At 47.4% G+C, this 23,316-nt stretch overlaps 1 long non-coding RNA gene across 1 annotated transcript in view; it reads right to left on the bottom strand.

The window, feature by feature from the left end:
* Positions 1 to 22,781, bottom strand: part of LOC142488612 (uncharacterized) — a 45,417-nt gene extending 22,636 nt beyond the window's left edge. Inside the window, exon 1 of the long non-coding RNA XR_012799532.1 lies at positions 22,634 to 22,781. This is a non-coding gene — a long non-coding RNA (uncharacterized LOC142488612). The remainder of the gene's footprint in view (positions 1 to 22,633) is intronic.
* Between the last annotated feature and the right edge of the window lie 535 nt (positions 22,782 to 23,316).

Raw genomic sequence — 23,316 nt, 5'->3', positions numbered from 1 at the left:
CTATGTTTAATTCACCTATTCATGACGGGTGCCCCACTTTTGTGACAACATATAGTAAGCAATCGAAGTCCATTCGTGATATAATCAACAAACATTGGGCAACAATAAGCCTAGATAAAGACATTTCAGATGTTACCAAAAAAAGACCAAGATTCAGTTATCGTAAAGCAAAAACATTAGGTACATTTTTATCACCCAGTCTCTTTGACTCCCGCTCCAACTACAAGATTCGAAATATACCCCAAGGGTTCTTTTCATGTGGTCACTGTTCTATGTGCTGCTATGCCCAGCCCACTAAAACTATTATGTGTGATGTTGATAAGAAGAAGAGTAAGATCACGAGCTTTATTAACTGCAATAGTAGTTATGTGATTTATATGCTGTCATGTGGGTGTAAAAAGTCTTATGTGGGTCGAACCATCAGACCTTTAAAGACCAGAATAGCAGAACATGTGAGGCTTATCAAGAAATGTGATAGTGTTCATCCAGTTCCCAGACATTTCAGCCTTTGTCCTAAGGGAGGTATAGCGAATTTTTCATTCTGTGGAATTGAACATGTACCGTGTCACCCGAGAGGAGGCGATAGGGTTAATAGACTCAATAGACAGGAGATGTTTTGGATCCACACCTTAGGCACACTTTATCCCACTGGTATAAATATAGATTGGGAGCTAAAGCATTTTCTGACTACGTAGCTTTCTTTATTTCCTAAGGGTTACACTTACACTTAGTAAGTGATGCTTTAATTAATAGTGATGTGAGTGGATAGCTTGTTTAGATAATTCATATCAGTATCCTCAAAACATTTCATTTAAATTAGAGATAGTTTCTGCGTCCTGTCCATGGTTCAACCTGTTTTTATAAACGTGATTTAGATGTTAATTAGTTCATTATGTATTTAGGGTAGATGTTACTTTGTATGTTAGTCCTGTGCACTTACAAAATCAAGAGCAGATTTGACTCCTCTAATAAATGATTATGATATTTGTAGCTGTAATAGCTTTCTATATATGTAGTAATAGCTGTATATTATAGTATTAGGATATTGGTGCCCAGGCAGGATATACATTGTGGCAACTGCCCTTTAAGATCCACATGTCTTCTTGCTTTTAACTCCGTTTGTCATTAATCAGTATGTTTCTATTTTGTAATATGTTGTATCAGCAATAAGTTTATATTGTTGCACTATTTGTTTATTGTTAGTATCCTTACGCCCCCCCTAGGATTGCGGATGTGTCTCAAATCTAATTGGCACTTGGTTCACTGGTGGGAGTGTTTACACGTGACGTTGTTCAGCCAGTGGGGATCATTTATGGTCTATATATAGGGGGGAGTACGGAGTAGAAGGCACTCTTTGATAAAGTTCTGTTCCCAGAACGAAACGCGTCAGAGTGTCACTGACATGAGGTTGTTCGTTTTGATGCATTAAAGTTTTTTTTTTTGTTTTACACGCCTGGTTGGAGAGTTTTTTCAGAGGAGCAGTGACCGCCGTCTGTTCACCATTTGCCTACCTCTCTTCACCATTTGCGAGCAGGAGCACACCACCGCATCACACAGCAACAAGCAACGCTCCTTCACAGCAGCACCCGGCAGTTCTTCAGTTCAAGGAATGATGTATACCGGCAGAATTTACCTCTCGATCACAAGATGCAGGTGAGGCTAGCAGTAGCTGGAATTGTGATTTACTCCTGAGTTCTGTCTAGATAGGGCTCCGGGGTATCTCTGCCAGCCGTGCTTTAAACGCCCCCCATCAATGATAGAGGTCTACAATCATATGTTAAAGGACTTATTGATTATCTTGTTGCTGCGGTGGTTTCTTACTGACTCTCTCCACTTGTCCACACTATACCTACAAAGTTGTAGCATCAGTCCCATGGGGACATCCCTTATTCTTCCTGCCCGTACGAGTCCCACCGCCGTGGTGACTCCCTGTGCAATGGAGACCGAGACGATCCAAGCGGAGCCCGAGGTCATCAAAAAGCAACGGAGTGGTAAGGAGACCCCACCACCCCCTTACTCCCGCCAGGCACAGACTGCACTCACGGTGAACGAGAAAGAGAGGCTTGAGGCCTACTTGTTCGATCGTGTACCGGAGATTCCACCGCCGCCCCCGCTGGTCCTCGGCGCACCGCTGGTGCGTGACCCCGGGGCGGATGGAGATTCTGCAAGCGATCCTGACGACCGCAGTTCCCGTTTCACTGGGGGAAAGAAAAGCCCGGGAGGAGTGTTCTCCTCTCAGAGCATAGACGGCACCATTGCCCTGGCTATTCTACGGAGTCGAGGCCCCTCCCGAGAGACCCAAAGTATGAGGGGGAGTGCCGCTAAGAAAAAGTTCATTGGGCGGGGTGTTACCCGTTTGCAGGACAATGTTCTGGACGTTTCTCCAACCCCGGCCCTTAGCCCCCCTGCCCCGGCCACTGTCCCTGCCCCGTCACGAGTGGTGCCACCGGGACCTACCAGGGATAAATTATGTAAATCCCCCAAATACGCTAATGACTTGTGGGATTGGGAGTTGAGTGCGGAAGTGTCTGAAGGGGAGATACCGTATTCAAGTGTTATACCTGTACCTAACCCTGTGCCGTTTTCTCCTCCAGCTAAAGGGAGAGACCGAGAGTCTCACACTCCAGTAGAGACTGGGTCTGCTAGTACAGTGGTGTCCAAAATGAACCCCATTAGGTATTATAATGCCAAGGGAAGGAGAGATTGCTCGTGATCTACTGATGCAGGTACGTCCGGTGTATCATCACAGGTAGATTCTGATGTAGAACGCACTAGTCAGGCCGCTGAGTACGAGCACCGCGATAAATGGTGGGCGCCTTTGTTCATCGGGTACCACGAAGGGATGGACCGGACCGTACGCGATTCTTGTTTATTAAGAACAATGTAGTAGACCATTGGTGGGCGGCTGGTTCTTTCACTCCGCAGGAGATGGGGGATGAGTTAGATCACCGGTTGCGGGAGATAGAGCAGAAACGTATTGTACCTCAAGGCCCCAGTATATTGTATGATGAAGTAGCCTCCGAGGAGCCATTGTTTTGGGTACTGCCAAGCAGGGCAGGGCACCGCACGCTTACCAAGCTAAGTCGAGCTGACCGAGCCATAGTCGCTAGATACCGGCAGTCGCACGGTTATGAATATCCCTACGTGCCGGAGCCCATCATGAGAGAGGTTGAAGATAACCGAGACAGTTGGCTTAGGGAGGCAGTTCAAGAGTACCTACGGACCAAGTACGGTCGGGCGGGGTATCACAATGAGGATAAGATTAGTGAGCTAGTGCGTATATGGAGCATCGGTAGGTGTATTTACATGCACGGTGTTACATACAGGCCTGAGCATGGGCCGGTTCAGTCGTTCGCTGTGACTGTCACTGATCATAACGGACGACGTGTAAGGAAGCCTGATCCAAGGCACTATCTGTAGGGTTCTCCATGTTGGGAGTACCCGGATGTACTTACAATTACTACCTCATTATGCATGTATTATGATTGTTATGTGTGCTGTTTCCCAGGTGGTTCGCCGCAGGATGGTACTGCTAAAGATAGGTCCAAGTGGGGACCATTGGATTCCACCATAGGGAGAGTGTAGCCCCCTGTAAACAGCTCAGGCTATACCTATCTTCCTTCTACTGTGATAAGTCCTGTTAAGATCAGGCGCCAGTAATCATCATGGGTTTTCCCCCTTCATAGCCCTAACCTGAGTGGTAGACGCAGGCCTGGACTCTGCTGCAGGCGTGAGCAAGAGGGGAGGCTCCGCTGACACCATGAGGGGAGGGGCTAGCTCTATATTTAGCAGCCAACTCCGTTGAGTTGGGTGTTGTGCTTCTTCTTCTGTGCTTGTGTGCTGTGTTCCTCTCTGTTGATGGTCCTTCAGACGAGAGAGTAGCTTAGGAAGAGTTCGAGTGAACAGTGATATCGAGAGTCTAGAGTTGCTGAGTATAATGCCGTAAGCCACGAATCCTGCGGAATGGTCCGAGGAGTATCAGGAGGCTGCGGGCTCCCCGGCGCAGCGTGCCGGATGAGAGCGAGAGGAACTGAAACGATCAGCGTCTATAAGTAGAGCTGATAAAATTATAGACTGGTGGACCAATGCCCTCACCCCACTGCCAGGTGTGATGGGGGAGAATTCAAGACCCACCTCAAGGCTAACCTCGGAGGTGGGCCACGGGGTATTGAAGCCCTAGCTCAGACCATCCTGTCGGAAGAGTGACTTGGAGGGAAGGAGAGGAGGTGAGCGGTGTGTACCTCGTCCTGGCGATTGTATTGCGGCTGCTAAAAGCCTTATCGTTGGGATATCGTTGCTCTGTCAAATAAAGAGACTGTTCTGCACCCGTAAAGACTGTGTGTGATTTGGAGAGTATAACCCTGGGACCTGAGGGGTTCTTCTATACCGGTCCTGTCCCATTACCCTGGGAGTATAGAAGATGGAGGCGCTGCACCACTAAGAGATCATGGAGGCTATCACCCCAGAAGCCCGGTCCTGGCTCCCCCACAACACCGCGGGAAGCTCAGGCCCTCCTGTTCCTAACAGGTATGCACCACACCGCATGTAATCAGCCCCCATGCACCCTAGACACCACCGAAGAGTCTGGGGGGGGGGAAGCAGGGTTACACAGCTATACAGCTTAAGGAGTACATTATGAGTTAAGTTATTCATTAATCAATTGCTGTGTGTGTGTGTGTGTGTGTGTGTGTGTGTGTGTGTGTGTGTGTGTGTGTGTGTGTGTGTGTGTGTGTGTGTGTGTGTGTGTGTGTGTGTGTGTGTGTGTGTGTGTGTATGTATATTTTTTTTAAGAAGAAGTTCGTCTGAAAGCCAGTGAAAAGCTCAATAACAAACATCATAGAATAAATATAAATGTAAGATTTCATGCTGTCCAACATCAAAACTCAATCAATAGCAAGATTTTGTCTGTCTATGCTCTTGACTGAATTTTAGTATAGGTCTACTGTCAACTGGAGCTGTACATAAAAAGGAGTGAGATGGAAGAGACAGAGAATGGAAGTCAGGTTGTGCAGTGGGTTAGGTTTCTACGTGGTGACTGCAGCGAAAAAACAGACACGTTTTACCAGTGTCAGCAGGTGGTTCACAATTACGGTGACCAGACGTCCTGGTTTTGCCGGGACAGTCCTGGTTTTTAATGCTTTGTCCCAATGTCCGGCCATTTTGTAAAAATGTCCCAGTTTGGACGATACCTGATAACCCAGGGTACCCTCGCGGGCTCCCCCATAACGCTTGTCAACATCTATGCCCCTAATGAAAACCAAACCCCGTTCCTCCAGAAAATACTGGACTCTTTGGAGCAACAGGCCCTCTCTTCCCTAATAGTCGGAGGGGACTTTAATATGGTGGCCTCCCACACGCAAACGATAAATCAGCAACCCCTGCCAACCCTCCCTCCGCTACCCCATCCACTACCCACTTTAAACCAACATTTAGGGACATAATGGCAGAATTTTCCCTCGTAGATATATGGAGGGCTCAGCACCAGGGTCAAAAGGACTACACCTTTTTCTCCACCCCTCATCAGTCCTACTCAGGGATCGACTACTTTCTAGGTACCAGCAACATCCTCCAGGCCTCCTTCCACTCAAATATAGGCCCAATCACCTGGTCTGACCATGCCCCCATCGAACTCACTCTCTCTCTACCCTTTGTAAAGAACAACCCATGCAAGTGGAAGCTAAACGACTCTTTGCTTCACTGCCCAGAAACAGAGTTGTTAGTCAGGAAAAAACTCTCGACCTTCTTCCAAATCAATAAGGGTTTAGTCTCAGCCCCAGCAATGATGTGGGAGGCCCATGAGGCCTCGATCAGAGGTGACCTAATCTCAGTCGCTGCATACAAAAAAACACAGAAACTCAAGCTTCAAAAGACCTCACAGACAAAATTACGCAACTTGAACAACATATTTAAATGATTTGTGCGGGCGCCACCGTTTCCTTTAGTATTCACAGTGATAAATCAATACAATATAAATAACCATAAAATGTTACCCAACCGAATACTTCTCAACCTCTCCTGGAAATGTACTAAGATTTCCCACGAATGCAGTCTTGGTTTGGAGTGGAAAGGGAGCGATCCAATCAGGGACACATCATGTGAATAAAAAACATTAAAAAAAAACAATAATTGTGCAGTATGTTAATTTAATGTTGATAGGATGCAGTTCTTGGCTCTTGGGGCAATTCTACTTACAGCAATAATAGATATTTAAAGCCTTTATCTGACTCAGTCAGACGATGTGTAGATTGTTAGTATTGAGGTTTCAGTTATTCCCCAGACATTTCTCCTGTAGTTTGGGCAGTTCCAGAGATGAAGACACTCAAAACCCCATGTGGCAGTATGAAAATGAAAAGACAAAAAAAGCCCAATAGTGCAGGTTGCAGAAACAATGTCTTTTATGTAAGTAAGGGATAAGAGATGTACTCACACTTTGTACATACAATTAGTACATATAAAGGTATCTTTTGTGGTAAGATGCTGGTGTTCGTAGCAGTGTTTTCTCCCGATCCTCCTGTATATCCAGCCGCGCCTGCGGCGGTGGCGTCTGACGTCACTTCCCTCTCGCGGTCAACCGCATCTGTGGGAAATGGATTGTGACGTGCTGGAGGGAGGTCTGCAAGGGAGTTCCAGCGTCCGGCGTCTTCTCATGAAGGCAGCTGCAGCAAGATGAATTAGCTCTACGCGTTTCGCTGTTACTCACAGCTTCGTCAGGAGCAATATGTGATGTCATATCAGTGTCGTATATTTATACCAATAAATACTTAATTATATAATTGATTAATTACTTACAGGGTTGCATTCTAATTTAAGCACCAATTCAACATTTATAATTTTAACCCACAGGTTCGCCTTTACATAGGCACAAATAACTCTGTGGTCCAAAAAAAAAAAAAAAAACCTTTATTTAAAAATATAATTTAATATGATATTTAATACTTCATAATATACACATAAACAACAAGAAAATATTTAAAAACCAAATGACTAAAATACATACTATGTCATAAATAATGATTAGTCTTCATATAGGTGGTACTCTCAATATTGCACGTGGGGGGGGGGAGAGGAAGAGAGGAACAAATGGAGGGAGAAGCGGAGAGAAAAAAAAAGGGTATAAGGTGCAACTTGAACAACAGCATAAGCTCACAGCCTCCAAAAAATTATTTAAACAACTAAACCAAACCAGAGCAGCCCTCAAACACACCCAGCTCGAAGAGGTAGAGAGAGCACTGAGGTGGACCAGACAAAAAAAGCTGTGTGTGCTGTGCACGCGCATAGTAAGTGAAACTTCTTTGACTTTTGTCACAGAAATTGTATTTGTGTTGGTGATGTTTTAATTAAAAATCAAAATACAATTTCATTGACAAAACGCAAATAAATTTGACTTAGAATGCGCGTGCTCGGCACACATCCCATGTATTAGCTATTTGCACTAAGTGTGAATTCCTCGAGTGTGCGTGTGACTGAGTGTGCTTTTAAATGAGTGTGCGTGTGACTGAGTGTGCGTGTGACTGAGTGTGTGTGTGACTGCGCGTGTGCGTGTGACTGCGCGTGTGCCTGTGACTGCGCGTGTGCCTGTGACTGCGCGTGTGCCTGTGACTGCGCGTGTGCCTGTGACTGCGCGTGTGCCTGTGAGTGTGACTGTGAGTGTGCATGTGACTGTGAGTGTGCGTGTGAGTGTGCATGTGACTGTGAGTGTGCGTGTGACTGTGAGTGTGCGTGTGACTCAGTGTGTGCGTGTGACTGTGAGTGTGCGTGTGACTGAGAGTGACCTTACATATCCCCCTGCACATCACCCCCCCTGCACATCACCCTCCTTCACCTTACATATCCCTCTGCACATCACCCTCCCTGCACATCACCTCCCCTGCACATCACCCCCCCTGCACATCACCTCCCCTGCACATCACCCCCCCTGCACATCACCTCCCCTGCACATCACCCCCCCCTTCACATCACCTCCCCTGCACATCACCTCCCCTGCACATCACCTCCCCTGCACATCACCCCCCTGCACATCACCTCCCCTGCACACCACCCCCCCCTGCACATCACCTCCCCTGCACATCACCCCCCCTGCACATCACTTCCCCTGCACATCACCCCCCCTGCACATCACCTCCCCTGCACATCACCCCCCCTTCACATCACCTCCCCTGCACATCACCTCCCCTGCACACCACCCCCCTGCACATCACCCCCCCGCACATCACCTCCCCTGCACATCACCCCCCCTGCACATCACCTCCCCTGCACATCACCCCCCCCTTCACATAACCCCCCCTTTCACATCACCTCCCCTGCACATCACCTCCCCTGCACATCACCTCCCCTGCACATCACCCCCCCTGCACATCACCTCCCCTGCACATCACCTCCCCTGCACATCACCCCCCTGCACATCATCCCCCCTGCACATCACCTCCCTTGCACATCACCCCCCCTGCACATCACCCCCCCTGCACATCACCCCCCCTGCACATCACCTCCCCTGCACATCACCCCCCCTGCACATCACCTCCCCTGCACATCACCTCCCCTGCACATCACCCCCCTGCACATCACCTCCCCTGCACATCACTCCCCCTGCACATCGCCCCCCCCTGCACATCACTCCCCCTGCACATCACTCCCCTGCACCTCACATCACCCCCCTTCACATCACCCCCCCTTCACATCACCACCCCTGCACATCACCCCCCCTGCACATCACCCCCCTTCACATCAACCCCCCTGCACATCAACCCCCCTGCACATCACCCCCCCTGCACATCACCCCCCTGCACATCACCCCCCCTGCACATCACTTCCCCTGAACATCACCCCCCTGCACATCATCTCCCCTGCACATCACCCCCCCTGCACATCACCTCCCCTGCACATCACCTCCCCTGCACATCACCCCCCCTGCACATCACCTCCCCTGCACATCAAGCCCCCTGCACATCACCTCCCCTTCACATCACCCCCCCTTCACATCACCCCCCCTGCACATCACCTCCCCTGCACATCACCTCCCCTTCACATCACCCCCCCTTCACATCACCCCCCCTGCACATCACCTCCCCTGCACATCACCCCCCTGCACATCACCTCCCCTTCACATCACCTACCCTGCACATTACCCCTCCTGCACATCACCCCCCTTCACATCACCCCCCCTGCACATCACCTCCCCTGCACATCACCCCCCTTCAGATCACCCCCCCTGCACATCACCTCCCCTGCACATCACCCCCCCTTCACATCACCCCCCCTTCACATCACCCCCCTGCACATCACCCCCCCTGCACATAACCACCCCTGCACATCACCTCCCCTGCACATCACCCCCCCTTCACATCACCTCCCCTGCACATCACCCCCCCTGCACATCACCCCCCTTCACCTTACATATCTCCCTGCACATCACCCCCCTTCACCTTACATATCTCCCTGCACATCACCCCCCTTGCACATCACCCCCCTTCACCTTACATATCTCCCTGCACATCACCCCCCTTGCACATCACCCCCCTTCACCTTACATAACCCCTGCACATCACCCCCATGCACCTTACATAACCCCCCCTGCACCTTACATCACCCCCTGCACCTCACATCACCTCCCCTCACCCCTGCACCTCAGATCACGGCGGCAGAGCAGAACGCCGGCCTCTTCCTGCTCTGCTCGGTGACAGTTTATCAGCTTTGCTCAGGAAGCGCCGGGCTCTCTCTCCCAATCTCCGGCCTCCAGCGCCGCCCGCCGGATCTGCACACACCGCTCTGCTTCCTCCCAGTTACCCTCCATAATCCCTGGGCTCCTCTCCTCCTCCTCCGGCCCCGGCGGCGCTCAGTCAGCGGGACACAGGGAAGCGGAGGTAGAGACGAGGGAGGAGAGAGGCTGAGCAGAGTCCACTCGGCCCACACCCGAGACTGATTTAAAATCCCCGTACCTGCCTTCTTGCTACACCTTTCACTCTAGCACCGGAAGCTCTGCGGCAGCCATCTTGCTATACCCATGGCAGCGGACGTGTGGGGGTAACGGCGGCCATTAGGAGCGGTGTCGGCGGCTATCGCTGCCGCCGCATGTCACAGCGGGTGTGTGAGCGGCATGTTACAGCGGGTGTGTGGGGGGGAGCGGCGGCAGTTAGGAGCGGCGCCGGTGGCTATCGCCGCCGCCGCCGCATGTCACAGTAGACGCGGGGGGAGGGGGTGAGCCGTGACGTGACGTCACTTCCGTTTCACATTTCACCCCCAACTCTCCCGTTTTACCCCATCAGAATATGTGCCACTAAAGAAGTTTCACTTCAAAATTCTATGACAAGGGCAAGAAGGCTGATAGGCTTTTGGCCACAAAACTCAGAGGCACTCGAGTCAAATCTCCAGAATCCGTATTAAAAACGGACAAATCTCATACATAGAGAAAGAGATAGCACAGGAATTTGCGGACTTTTACTCCGACCTCTACAATCTACACCCCCCCTAACCCCGACCCGATATCCCTCTAGATTTAATCTCACAATACTTGGAGCAATGTAACCTCCCATCCCTTTCTAATGAGGAAATAGACAACCTAAACAAAGAAATCTCCCATGAAGAATTATCGGGAGCCATTGGTTCCCTTAAGTTAGCCAAAACGCCCGGCCCCAACGGATTCTCCAACGCTTACTATAAAACATTCTTGCCGATTCTCTCCCCCTACCTGCTAGATATGTTCAACTCTTTCCAACAAGGGGAACCAATCCCCTCTACAATTACTGCGGCAAACCTGGCTATTATCCACAAGGAGGGCAGAGACCCCCTCCTCTGTGGCAATTATAGACCAATCTCCCTACTAAATACCGATCTTAAAATCTACAGCAAAATTTTGGCAAACAGGCTTAACCCGATTCTCCCACGTCTCATTCATATAGATCAAGTAGGCTTTGTGTCAGGTAGAGAGGCCTCTGACAACACCAGCAAAATTGTGGATATTATAGACCATGTGCATCTCACAGGAACCAAAGCAATGATCCTTAGCCTCGACGCAGAAAAAGCGTTTGACAGAATCAAATGGTCCTTTTTAGATCAAACAATGCTGAAGTTCGGCTTCAGTGGTCCCTTCCTGCAGGGGGTCAGAGCCCTCTACCAAAACCCAACATCATATGTTAAAATTTCAGGTGGCTATTCGGACCCAATTAAGATCAGAAACGGGACCAGACAGGGTTGCCCTCTTTCCCCTCTGCTGTTCGCCCTAACAATCGAACCACTAGCGGCCACAATAAGAGAAGATAAGAGCATTAAGGGAATTTCGAATTGGCGAAACAGAATACAAAATCTCTCTGTTTGCCAATGATGTGATTCTGACCCTCGCGGACCCCCACACCTCCCTCCCCAATCTCAAAAGATTATTATATCAATTCGGTACGGTCTCTGACTACAAAGTCAATATGGACAAGTCAGAAGCTCTCAATGTATCCCTACTAGACCAGGAATGGAAACACCTACAATCTAACTATAAATATAGATGGAGCACCACTCATATTAAATACCTAGGAGTTAGAATCTGAAGAACCTATGGTTCCCTATACCATTACAACTACCCCCCCTGTTTGACCAAATCAAAAAAGACTTAGAAACATGGAAAAGGTTCCAAATTTCCTGGCTTGGAAGAATTGTTTCAATTAAAATGAACATCCTCCCAAGACAACTTTATTTTTTCCAAACCCTCCCTGTAACCGTCCCATTAGCATCCCTGAAAATATCCAGGCCCTTATGTTCCAATTCATCTGGAACGATAAACAACCAAGGGTCCCTAGATCAGTGATGTTGTCCCCAAAAACGAGATGAGGTCTGGGGGTACCCGACGTGGTCAGGTACTATCTTGCGGCCCAGCTGAAGCAAGCTGTAGCTTGGAATTACGATCCGGCCTCCACCTGCTGGCTAGCAATCGAATCACATCATGCTGCACCCAATACCCTCCAGGTCCACCTGTGGTCCCCGGCAGGAAGGGAGGATCGCGGCGGTATGATCTGGGGGCAATGAGATGCACATGGGATGTCTGGCTCAAAAGCAAAGGGAAGTATGGCCTGCTAGCTACCCCATCCCAACTTACCCCCATCTTTGGAAACCCACACTTCCCGCCTGGGTGCTCCAAAAGACAATTTGACCAATTCCAAGGTCTAGGTATAAGGCTGATTGCCGATCTGCTGAAGAAAGAGGAGATTCTCTCCTTCCAGGAACTTCGAGACAAATACCAAAACCAAAGTCTCCATTTGTTCAAGTTCCTGCAAATTAGGCACTTCCTCCTATCCCTCGCCCCGAACTCCAAATTCCCCCCGTTAACCAGGTTTGAATCCCTATGTAGCAAAGGTTCCTATCAGAGAGGTCTGATTTCAGAGATCTATAGGGGGATGGAATCGGCAACAGACCCCCCAACCCACCATTATATGCAAAAGTGGTCCGAGGACCTCAACGTACCGATAGATATAGACGAGTGGGAGGATATCTGGGAGTTGGCCACAAAGACTTCAATTTGTACAGTGACAAAAGAGAACATCTATAAAATACTATTCCATTGGTACCTGACCCTGGCTCGGCTGAGCCAGATCTTCCCCTGTACCCTCGACCTGTGTTGGAGGGGATGTGGTCAAAAGGGAGACATGGCCCACATTTGGTGGTCATGTCCGGAGATCCAGAGGTACTGGACTATGATCCAGACGCTCCTACAAGAGACCACGGGGCTTCTTTTCCCACAAGACCCCTTGACCTTTGTGCTGAGCAAACTTATCAACGACCTGCCCCCCTATGAGTAGACTAGTAACAGCTATCCTAACCGCAGCCAGATGCTCAATAGCGGCGGCGTGGACACATACCAAAGCCCCAGCGAGAAACACGGTATTAAGAAGAATAGACGAAGTAATGTCCATGGACAAACTTACAGCTATGTTCTATAAAAAAATGTCACAGTTCTGGAATACCTGGGACCCCTGGAGCAGACCTGCATTAGGCCGTCCACAAACAGATGGATAAGGAGGAAGGAATCAGAGACCCCCCCACTCCTGGAACCCCCCCCTAGTATGACTACCTTCCCCACCCCCACCTCCCTCTTTCCCGCTCTCCACTTATTGAAACACATCTTTCTTGGGACAACACTATGTTAAACACCGTTGAGAAATCATGTCATGTGCCTATGAGACTGTTGTATTCATGTGAATGTATGTTGTTCTCAATAAAAAAATTGACACAAAATTTTTTTTCCCAGTTTTTGGTCGCAGCCCCGATTTTGGTTGTGGAAGACGGCAGAGTGGAGGATGCCGGTGGCTATGAGAGGAGGCGGAAAGAGGATGGCTACGGCAGCTTCAGGGACACAGTGGTTTGACAGTTGTAGGTACAACTTCTGGTGTGATCACTAACTGCCATGGGGAGGACGAGTCGAGCAGAGCTGCCGAGCGTACCGTACTGTTAACGGATCTTTACCTGGCACACCTAATAAATATGTGAGGAATATACACAACCCCGTTCACCAATCTTGTAAGGCTTTAGTGACATTTGTATTAAAAAGGACTGTAGAAAAATATATGTCAGATTTCTGGCGTAAAAGTGGTTTGTTGGTCCAGATGTATTGATACTTATATACTTTTATAGTATATTACAGTTTTTTATGCTGCTGTTGTATGGAAATATCTACATTTATTTATGTGCCTTTATTTACTAAAATTAAATATGGCTGCAATTTACTTCAGATCAGAGGTGATGAGTTTACATCTCATGAAAGTTAAAAAAAAAAAAAAAACATAGGATTCTGTGTGTTGTAAAATATTTCCTCTATTTTCCAAACTCAAAAAAATATTGAGAGACTGGAGCTTTGAGGTTTGTTTGCAGCAGATTAATTATTAAACTATGTTAAATCAGATTGCTGCAACTGTTTTATTTCCTTCCTTTAATTGCAGACCTACCGTTGAACTGTCACTTTGTGCACCTTCTTCCCCAGACCACATAACCTTTGTGACATAGTCCAAAGATGTTAGGCAGCTTTCTGCCCCATTTTAGAGCAGAAAGTGCAGGAATAGCTAAAAATGATCCGGTCCACAGCTTCACATTAACTCAGGCAGCTGGATGGAAAATCCAGACCACAGATTACAATGGCTCTAGTTCTCCCTCACCTGCTCTTCTAATCACATGCACAGGTATTTAGAGCAGAGAGGTTTTGCATTTCTCTCTCTCTCCTTAGAGCCTGGAGGCTGGGGGTATCGCTGCTCCCCTGTTTCCAGTTTCGGGGTTGACGGCCCCTCCAAGTATCACAGTACCAGAGGATTTGCCTGGACACGGGACCGAGTTCCCACCACGAACAGATAAGACCAAACAAATGTTTACTGCTGTTGCTAAAAGACTGTGCTGTATCTAAGTGACCCTAAATGAGAGGGCAAGGTTTTAAGCTGGGGAACCAGGTTAGTTGGCCAGCAGCTGTTAGAGAGACTGATTCTATGTGTAGTTAGATCCCTGAAAGGGATAGGATTTTGTTTATATAATTTGGTTTCTTTTTACTTGAAATAACAGTGTGGGAAATACTGTAACAATGAAATGAGTGAACTGCTGAATGAAAGTATCTGAGTACCTCTAACCTACACATGTTAAAGCTGCAGTACCTTACTTGGATGAAAATAAAGCAGGCAGAAGCCTGAGTTAAGCAGCTTAATACTTTGCATGATCCTGTTTTTGTATTAAATAACCCTAGAAGACTGTGTCGGGAAGAACCCAGACAGACGTCAGCACTACAAAAGAGGGGCGTTTGTCACATATAGTGGAGAATGCGGGCAGACACTAAAAAAAGTCTGTGGGTTTGCAAATAAATGTGGGGGTTTAAAATGGCCGCCGAGCTGAACTAAAGTACAGATGCTATGAGTGAAGTCTGTCCCACTGTGTATATCAGTTGTGCTTCTAGCATACACAGAGAATGTGCGAAGTGTGGATGCAATAGCACCCTGAACCCAAACAGAAAACCAAAATGTTTTGCTGAAAAAAAAAAAATTGCATCTAGCAAGTGCTGTTTGTAAAGCTAATGCCTTTTGCTGAAGTGAGTGAATTTGCAGCTAGCAAGTGCTGTATGTAAGCTGCTGAAGTGAGTGAAATTGCAGCTAGCAAATTGTCCCTGCCGGGTTTCTAAAATGGCCGACGTGAAATGTTTGTTGTGTAATGTACGTAACCATACAAAACAGTGTCCCTTCAGGCCATACTATGATCACGACCCTGGAGGAGAGCCGTACCCACAGATGAATTTAGTATGCTGGGCCTGTCGTGAAGTAGGTCACATGGAAGATGTGTGCCCCAAAATTTTCAAAGACAAACAGCTGCAAAAGCAAGCAACGCCCTGTGAGTGCAAGCAAGATGTGGAAGCTGATAACAGTGAGTGTGTGCCCAGGACCACTGATATCTCTGGAGCTAATAAAGCAAAAAGAAAGAAAACTGTTCCTCAAGTCACAGGGGAAGTGACCGAGCCACTTGAACCTGCACTGTCAGGACATGCGTCAGAAAGGCGCCGAGATGAGCAACAGCCCATAGGGCCTGGCGCAATCGTCCCAGGAATGACGACACGCCTAGAGATGACAAAGGCTACTGCTACCATCATAGGCAGAGAGCCAAGCGAATCAAAGAAAACAAGAACTGACTGGAAACTATGCTATGAGATGTCCCAGAAAGATGTGCAAAACTTCATCACAGAGTTGGGGGTTTCTCGGCAAGAGGCTAGCGCGCTTAAAGCAGAGCTGGAACTCTCACGCCATGAGGTCTACGCTCGCAGCACAGAGCTGTGTACATTGAAGAAAACCTATGAGAATACCCTGAGTAATTTAGAGACTGTAAAAAGAGAGAATGTAAGTCTGACACAGAAAAATTCAGACTTGACTGACCAGATCAGTGAAGGTGATGAGAAGCTTCACCAAGCAGGAAAAGTGGAGAAGCAATTGATCCAGGAAAAGTTAGAAATGCAGGAAGCACTGCAGAATACAGAATCAGCGGCGATCCAGGCGACACAAACTGCAGAGCTCCAAAAAATGGAGGCGCTGATGCAAACCCAGAGCAAGCACCAGAAAGAGGTGAAGACCCTGAGGGAGGTCTGGCACGATCAGGTTGAAGAGCTGCAGAAGCAGATGGCTGAGCGCGAGATACAGTGCGCCAAGAGAGAGGAGGTGTCCGTCCGTCAGGTGGTTTGCCTGACACTGCGCTATAAAAGCGAGATGGCCGATATCTACAAGCAGCTGGACCACACGGCAAATGAGGGGGCCCGGCTGCAGCTGGAGCTGGACAAGACCCGGAAGGAGCACCTGCAGCTGCAGGTCAAGAATAGAGAAAATGAAACAGAGTTAAACCTCGCTCTGAAACAGATGACGGACATGGGAGAAGCGGCTAAAGTGGTTCAGTCGGGCTATCAATCCTACCTCCTAACCAAGCAAGCTGTACGTTCCTATACGTGTATCTTCAATGCTGTTGCAATATTACGATTTGCTATAAAGATGAAGTTGGAGAAAGAGATTCCAAGGCTAAAAGAGACACGGTCACAAAAGGAGACCAGGGAAAGTAAACTCAATGCCCTCACTGATGACAAAGAGGAAGGAGAAAGAATTGACTTTGATTGTGCTGCTGTTATTCCAGAAACAGATAGGCACCCTCCTGAGAATATACTCCCTGATCTGGAATTCAAAAATCCAGATCCTCAATTTCATTTACGTTGTCCAGAAGATTATCAAACTAGTGGACACACCCAGGACAACACAGAAGATGTTTTAGCCAAGTGGGTGGCAGTTCCTGAAAACACAAACTTGTTGACAGATCCTGATGACATGGTTAATATGGACTACGTTTGTACAGAGGCAACTAGGTCTCCAAAACCCAAAGGCCTGGTAATGGCCACAAAAGGGAAATCAAAGATTGAAAAGAAAAAACAACGAAGGTTAACACGGCGCCTGAATAGTTCCATATCTCACCAATCTGGACCACACTGTGGAGCCAAGGAGAATCTGGTCCAAGGTTCTCATCAGAAGCTAAAGAAACAGTCCAGTCATTTGCAGGTTGCAGCGGACTATGAAATAAAGTCAAAGGATGCAATAGACTGGAAGTCAAAAAAAAAAAAAAAAAAAAAAAATAAAGTTTGGGGGAACTGACCGATTTATTTTTTTTATTACACGTGTGGACTATGTCACGGACACTTAACTATGCAAATAAGCATTTTGTCAATATTACAATGTTATATTGGTTCTCTGTGTTGAAAATGTAGCTAAACTACAAATTAATATACAGGGTTGATGGCCCTTAAGATTACAAGGCTGTAGTATAAGAGAAAAAATATTGGTAGCTTACAATATGGGAAAAAAAAAAATGCCCTTTTCGGTTGGTAATTTATAATGAAGTTCATATTCGTATCATGTGAATACTTAATGTTGTACTGAGGAGTTAGCTCAAGTATTTCAGGTAGGACGCTCACCCCAGTGAGGTCCATGGCCGCTCACCCCAGTAGGTGTGAGCTGGGGAGGGGGATATGTGACATAGTCCAAAGATGTTAGGCAGCTTTCTGCCCCATTTTAGAGCAGAAAGTGCAGGAATAGCTAAAAATGATCCGGTCCACAGCTTCACATTAACTCAGGCAGCTGGATGGAAAATCCAGACCACAGATTACAATGGCTCTAGTTCTCCCTCACCTGCTCTTCTAATCACATGCACAGGTATTTAGAGCAGAGAGGTTTTGCATTTCTCTCTCTCTCCTTAGAGCCTGGAGGCTGGGGGTATCGCTGCTCCCCTGTTTCCAGTTTCGGGGTTGACGGCCCCTCCAAGTATCACAGTACCAGAGGATTTGCCTGGACACGGGACCGAGTTCCCACCACGAACAGATAAGACCAAACAAATGTTTACTGCTGTTGCTAAAAGACTGTGCTGTATCTAAGTGACCCTAAATGAGAGGGCATTGTTTTAAGCTGGGGAACCAGGTTAGTTGGCCAGCAGCTGTTAGAGAGACTGATTCTATGTGTAGTTAGATCCCTGAAAGGGATAGGATTTTGTTTATATAATTTGGTTTCTTTTTACTTGAAATAACAGTGTGGGAAATACTGTAACAATGAAATGAGTGAACTGCTGAATGAAAGTATCTGAGTACCTCTAACCTACACATGTTAAAGCTGCAGTACCTTACTTGGATGAAAATAAAGCAGGCAGAAGCCTGAGTTAAGCAGCTTAATACTTTGCATGATCCTGTTTTTGTATTAAATAACCCTAGAAGACTGTGTCGGGAAGAACCCAGACAGACGTCAGCACTACAAAAGAGGGGCGTTTGTCACACCTTTAATAAATATTAAAGTTTGATCAGACTAATGCTAGCCTATTTATTATGCCAAATTTAACTCTTTTCAAAATTCATGCAGAATCTACCGGGAATACATTGTCTGGTTCCCTTCCAGCTATGTGCTACCTGTGTGTGCGGGTGTTATAAAAACATGCGGGTTCATCTCCATTATAAGGTGAAAAAGTAAAACAAGTGGATTTACTGAAACATACTGTTTGAAAGCCCAATGTTTTTGTTTGTCAGTTGTATCTTTAAAGCCATTAAATAATATTAACTAGCTGTCCCCGCGTAACATACACAGATCTAGCAGATCTTAAAGGTTATTAATTAAACATTACTCTTTGTTTTACCCCTACCTGTAATGCCTTGCTTTCTGTTGTCCCCTCTTTCCCACCTTACTCTCTCCTCCATCATGCCTCGCTCCTCTTTGCCTGCTCTCCTCTCCACTTTTTGCACTCCCTGCCTTACTGTGTCTGCTCCTCTTTATGGAAACTACACTCCCTCCTCGTCATCCTTCTGTCTCCTCTCTCCTCCTTGCTATCTCTCCTCCCCTTCCTCCTCCATCATGACCTGCTCCTCTTTGCATTCTTTCCTCCCCTCTCATGTACTTCCTGCCTGGCTGTTTCTGCTCCTCTCTGTGAACACAACAATCCGTACTCTCGTCTCTCCTCCTCAGCTAGCCATGTCTCAGTTTTCTCCTACTCACCTTGCTGTCTCTCCTCCCCTTTATGCACTCCTTCCTGCCCCATGTCCACACTGCTCTCAATTCATGCCTCCTCATTGCCATTCCTCTGTCTCCTCTCCTTGCTGTCTCTCCTCCTTGATGTCTCTCCTCCCCTCCTGCTGTCTCTCTCTCTCCTCCCCTCCTTGCTGTCTCTCTCTCTTGGTTTCCTCTCTTCTCCTTGCTGTCTCTCTATGTCTCCTCCACTCCTTACTTACTGTGTGGCAAGTCATCCACTGGGTATTGTACCTTGTAGGCTCTGGCATGTAACATCATACTGGGGACATCATAAGAAGTCTCAGACATCCTTAACTCTATCTATCTATCTATCTATCTATCTATCTATCTTTAACACTGTTTCCCCCTGAACACAGAAGCTACTAAAGCTGTCCTATACTTGTTTGGCTCGCAGGAGCCGAAGCCTCTGCCACTGGGAGCCTGGGGTAATATACTTACAATGCTCTCAGTGCAACGCTCCACCTGAGAGGGATTCCAACAGAGTGGGAGGAGCCCCTCGCAGGACACAACTCAATAATACACACTTGTAAAACAAATGAAATGGACTTTACTGTACATACATAACTCTTAATGCGCTTTACTCTATTATAACTAAGAGTACAACTGCCCACACATCATGCAAGGCGTATTCCAGTATCCCACCACCGTGTATCCCACACCGTGTCCACAGTACAACCCTTCCCACCCTTATCCTGTGGTCAGCGCTGCCACTATGTGTGTGTACTTTGTTGGTGCACTTATTAACGATACCTGCCCAGTGCTCCAGCACCTGGGCCCGCAGATATCTTCACAAAGGATCAGCCGATCCATGATCTCCTCAGCGACATCCTGGACTCTGCGGAGGCGATTGTCCCTCCAGGGTGGTCCCACCCTGAAGACAGTCTCTCTCGCTACTAAGTAGGCCTGGTCCCAGACCTCTCTCCAGGGTCTTCAGCATCCGCTGTGTCCCTCACTCTTACTGCAGTACTAATGGGGCAGGGTCCCTATCCTAGGGCCTGTCCTTAAAGCAACCACAAACTAGAGTGTTGACTCAGGGCCTATCTGGGGCCTAGGGGGTTTTCTGCCCTAGTGCAGAGGCTACTTGCCTCTCTGCACCTGCACCTCCTTCCCCTATCCTCTCCTGGCACCTACTGACTAATGTGGTCTGAGTCTGATGACTATATCCTGTCAGCCAGGGGAATCCTAGAGCCCTATTGGCTATTGCGCAACAGGTGACCGCCCCCGAGGCTCATGGGACCTGTAGTTTCCACTCGGAGCCTCTCTCTACAGGCTGCATGCGCGACTTAGTAATGGCCGCCGCGCTAGTCACATCCATTGCGCATGCGCAACTTTCAAAATGACGCGCCCTGAGTGCTTGGGCCGCCGCGGAGCCTCCGGAGCACCGGAGCGGTCCCTGCACGCTGCCCCCACCTTCCTGAAGTGCCAGCGGGTCTGCCGCTTGACTCCGGTGGCACCCGTGACCACCCCAGCAGCGGAGGTAACGAGGGGGGGCCCAGGGGAACCCTACTACACGTCTTTCTATTCTATCTATCTATCTAGATAGATAGAGATAGAATAGATAGATATAGATTAGATAGATATAGATAGATATAGATAGAATATATATATATATATATATATATATATATATATATATATATATATATATATATATATATATATATATACTGACATGATGGGACGTGTATTTAGCTAAAAAATAATAACAGACTATTGATATTATTATCGACTTATCAATCAATTGCTCTGTCAATGTGCATACATTAATATTGTGCAAAGTTAAGCAACATAGGGCGCGGTTAGTAGTTGTTGGTAACGGCTATTCAGTACCATAAACAATATGTAAATATCCACTCATTGGCTGTCCCTGGCTGAGTGACAGGCAAATTTGCCTAATACAGAGGGCAGGATGAGGAGTCTCATTGGCTGTCCCTGGGTGAGTAACAGGCCATTCAGCCTATCACAGAGAGAGTTCTGCAGCCTATATTAATTAGGACTGTAACAGGGGACTTGTCCCTGGTCAAAAATGTGCATCTAATCCAGCAGTTTGGTGATTAACTGCTAGTTGTCAATTAACCAACACCACCTGGCTGATTGGAGGTTTCTTAGAAAAGCCTGCCTTTGAGACAGGAAGTGAGATTCTTCCTGAGCTCACCTGTGAGTTGAGATGACCCAGGAAGTACAACGAGCAGAGGATTCCTTAGTCCACAACTGGGCTGACCTAGGAAACAGACAGAGCAGAAGTTCCTGAGTCTCACAGGTGAGACTGACAGAGGGATCACAGATGTCTGGAGCTCACAAGACTTCTACACCTGAATGCTGATATAGCCTGAGGAAAAGGCAACAACCCAGGAAAGAGAGAAGCCTTCCCCCTCCAACTACGAGACAGATAAGACTTTTCTTATAAGACTGATTATCTATGTCTATATATATATATAAAAACGTCTCTATGATTTGAGCTGGTGAATCGCTGGCTACAAGTGTAAATATACTCCAACGTGGAGCAGATTTTGTTTGTGGATTTTCACATGTTTGCTGTGTTTAAAGCGACAGACGCAATAAAGCCTTCTTTTAATTTCACCTTAAAACAGTCTCCATTGCGTACCTCTGCACATGTCCTCTTACAAGGACATTAACACCTGTCACTCTTCCTCTGCACCCCACTGCCATAAAAATTCCTGGGTGAGTGAGAGGCTGCTAGGGTTGCCAGGTGGCTTATCCAAAAATACTGGACACAATGGTAAAAAATGCGACCCCCCCAGAATACATATAAAACATACCCTTACGCCCCCTAAATACATATAAAAAATGCCCGCACTACCCCCAATACATATAAAACATACCCCCACCACCCCAATAAATATAACATATACCCCCACCACCCCAATAAATATATAACCCCACCACACCAATAAATATAAAATATACCCCCACCACCCATATACAGTACATATTAAATATACCCCCACCACCCATATACATATTAAATATACCCCCACCATCCATATACATATTAAATATACCCCCACCACTCGAATACATATTAAATATACTTACACCACCCATATACATATTAAATATACTTACACCACCCATATAGATATTAAATATACCCTCACCACCCATATAGATATTAAATATACCCTCACCACCCATATACATATTAAATATACCTACACTTCCCATATACATATTAAATATACCTACACCACCCATATACATATTAAATATACCTACACCTCCCATATACATATTAAATATATCTACACCACCCATATACATATTAAATATACCTACACCACCCATATACATATTAAATATACCTACACCACCCATATACATATTAAATATACCCCCACCCCCACATTGTACCTTACCTTATCTCCTGCAAGACGCAGACAGCACTAGAAAATGATCCCGGGCTGCCGGGGTGTGGGCTCTGCCCCCACTGTCCTCTGGTTGGCTGTCCTCTCCTCCAATCAGGGACAGCACACCAGTCCTCCTTGCTCCCACCGCCCCGGCCCGCCCTCTCACTACCAGCTACTAGCGCTTGCCTCACTGCCTCCGCCCACCCTCATGCTTGCTGCCGCCCTCTCACTTACCACTCTTGCACTGCCACTGCCTCCGCCGCCAAAACAATGATATTACCGGAAACATAGTTGTCCGGTATTACCTCCAATTTTATAGCGGACAGGCATCGGAATTACTGGCCTGTCCGGGTGAAAACCGGACACCTGGCAACCCTAGAGGCTGCTCAGTCTAACACAGAGGGGTAGAGATGTGCAGTCTCATTGGCTGTCCCTGAGTGAGTGACAGGCCAATCAGCCTATCACAGAGGGGGAGGGATGTGCAGCATCACTGACTGTCACTGGGTAAGTGGTAAGCTGAACAGCCTATCACAGAGGACTGTGCAAATATCCATAGGCTTGTATATATAGATATATAGATTACATTAATTAGGACATTAACACCTGTCACTCTCTTTCTGCACCCGACTGCCATTACAATCCCCTCCCCCGTTGTTTCTTGGATGAGTGAGAGGCCACTCACACAGAGAGTGAGGGAAGTGCAGTCTTATAGGTTATCTCTGGGTGTTAGAGGCCACTCAGCCTATCACAGAGGGATGTGCAGACAATTTTTGAGAAACCAAGCTATATAATCTATATCTGTGTAGCCAGGTCCCATCTGGCTCCCCGGTCCTCTGTTTCCCCCCCCTTACCTCCGCTGCTGTGGGGCTATTGCGGGTGGTGACGGGCTTGCCGGCGGCTCCCTCTGCAGGGCGCCA

The sequence above is a fragment of the Ascaphus truei genome, chromosome 2 (genome assembly GCF_040206685.1).
Source record: "Ascaphus truei isolate aAscTru1 chromosome 2, aAscTru1.hap1, whole genome shotgun sequence".
NCBI lineage: Eukaryota > Metazoa > Chordata > Amphibia > Anura > Ascaphidae > Ascaphus > Ascaphus truei.
This window is presented reverse-complemented; position numbering and strand designations above follow the sequence as displayed.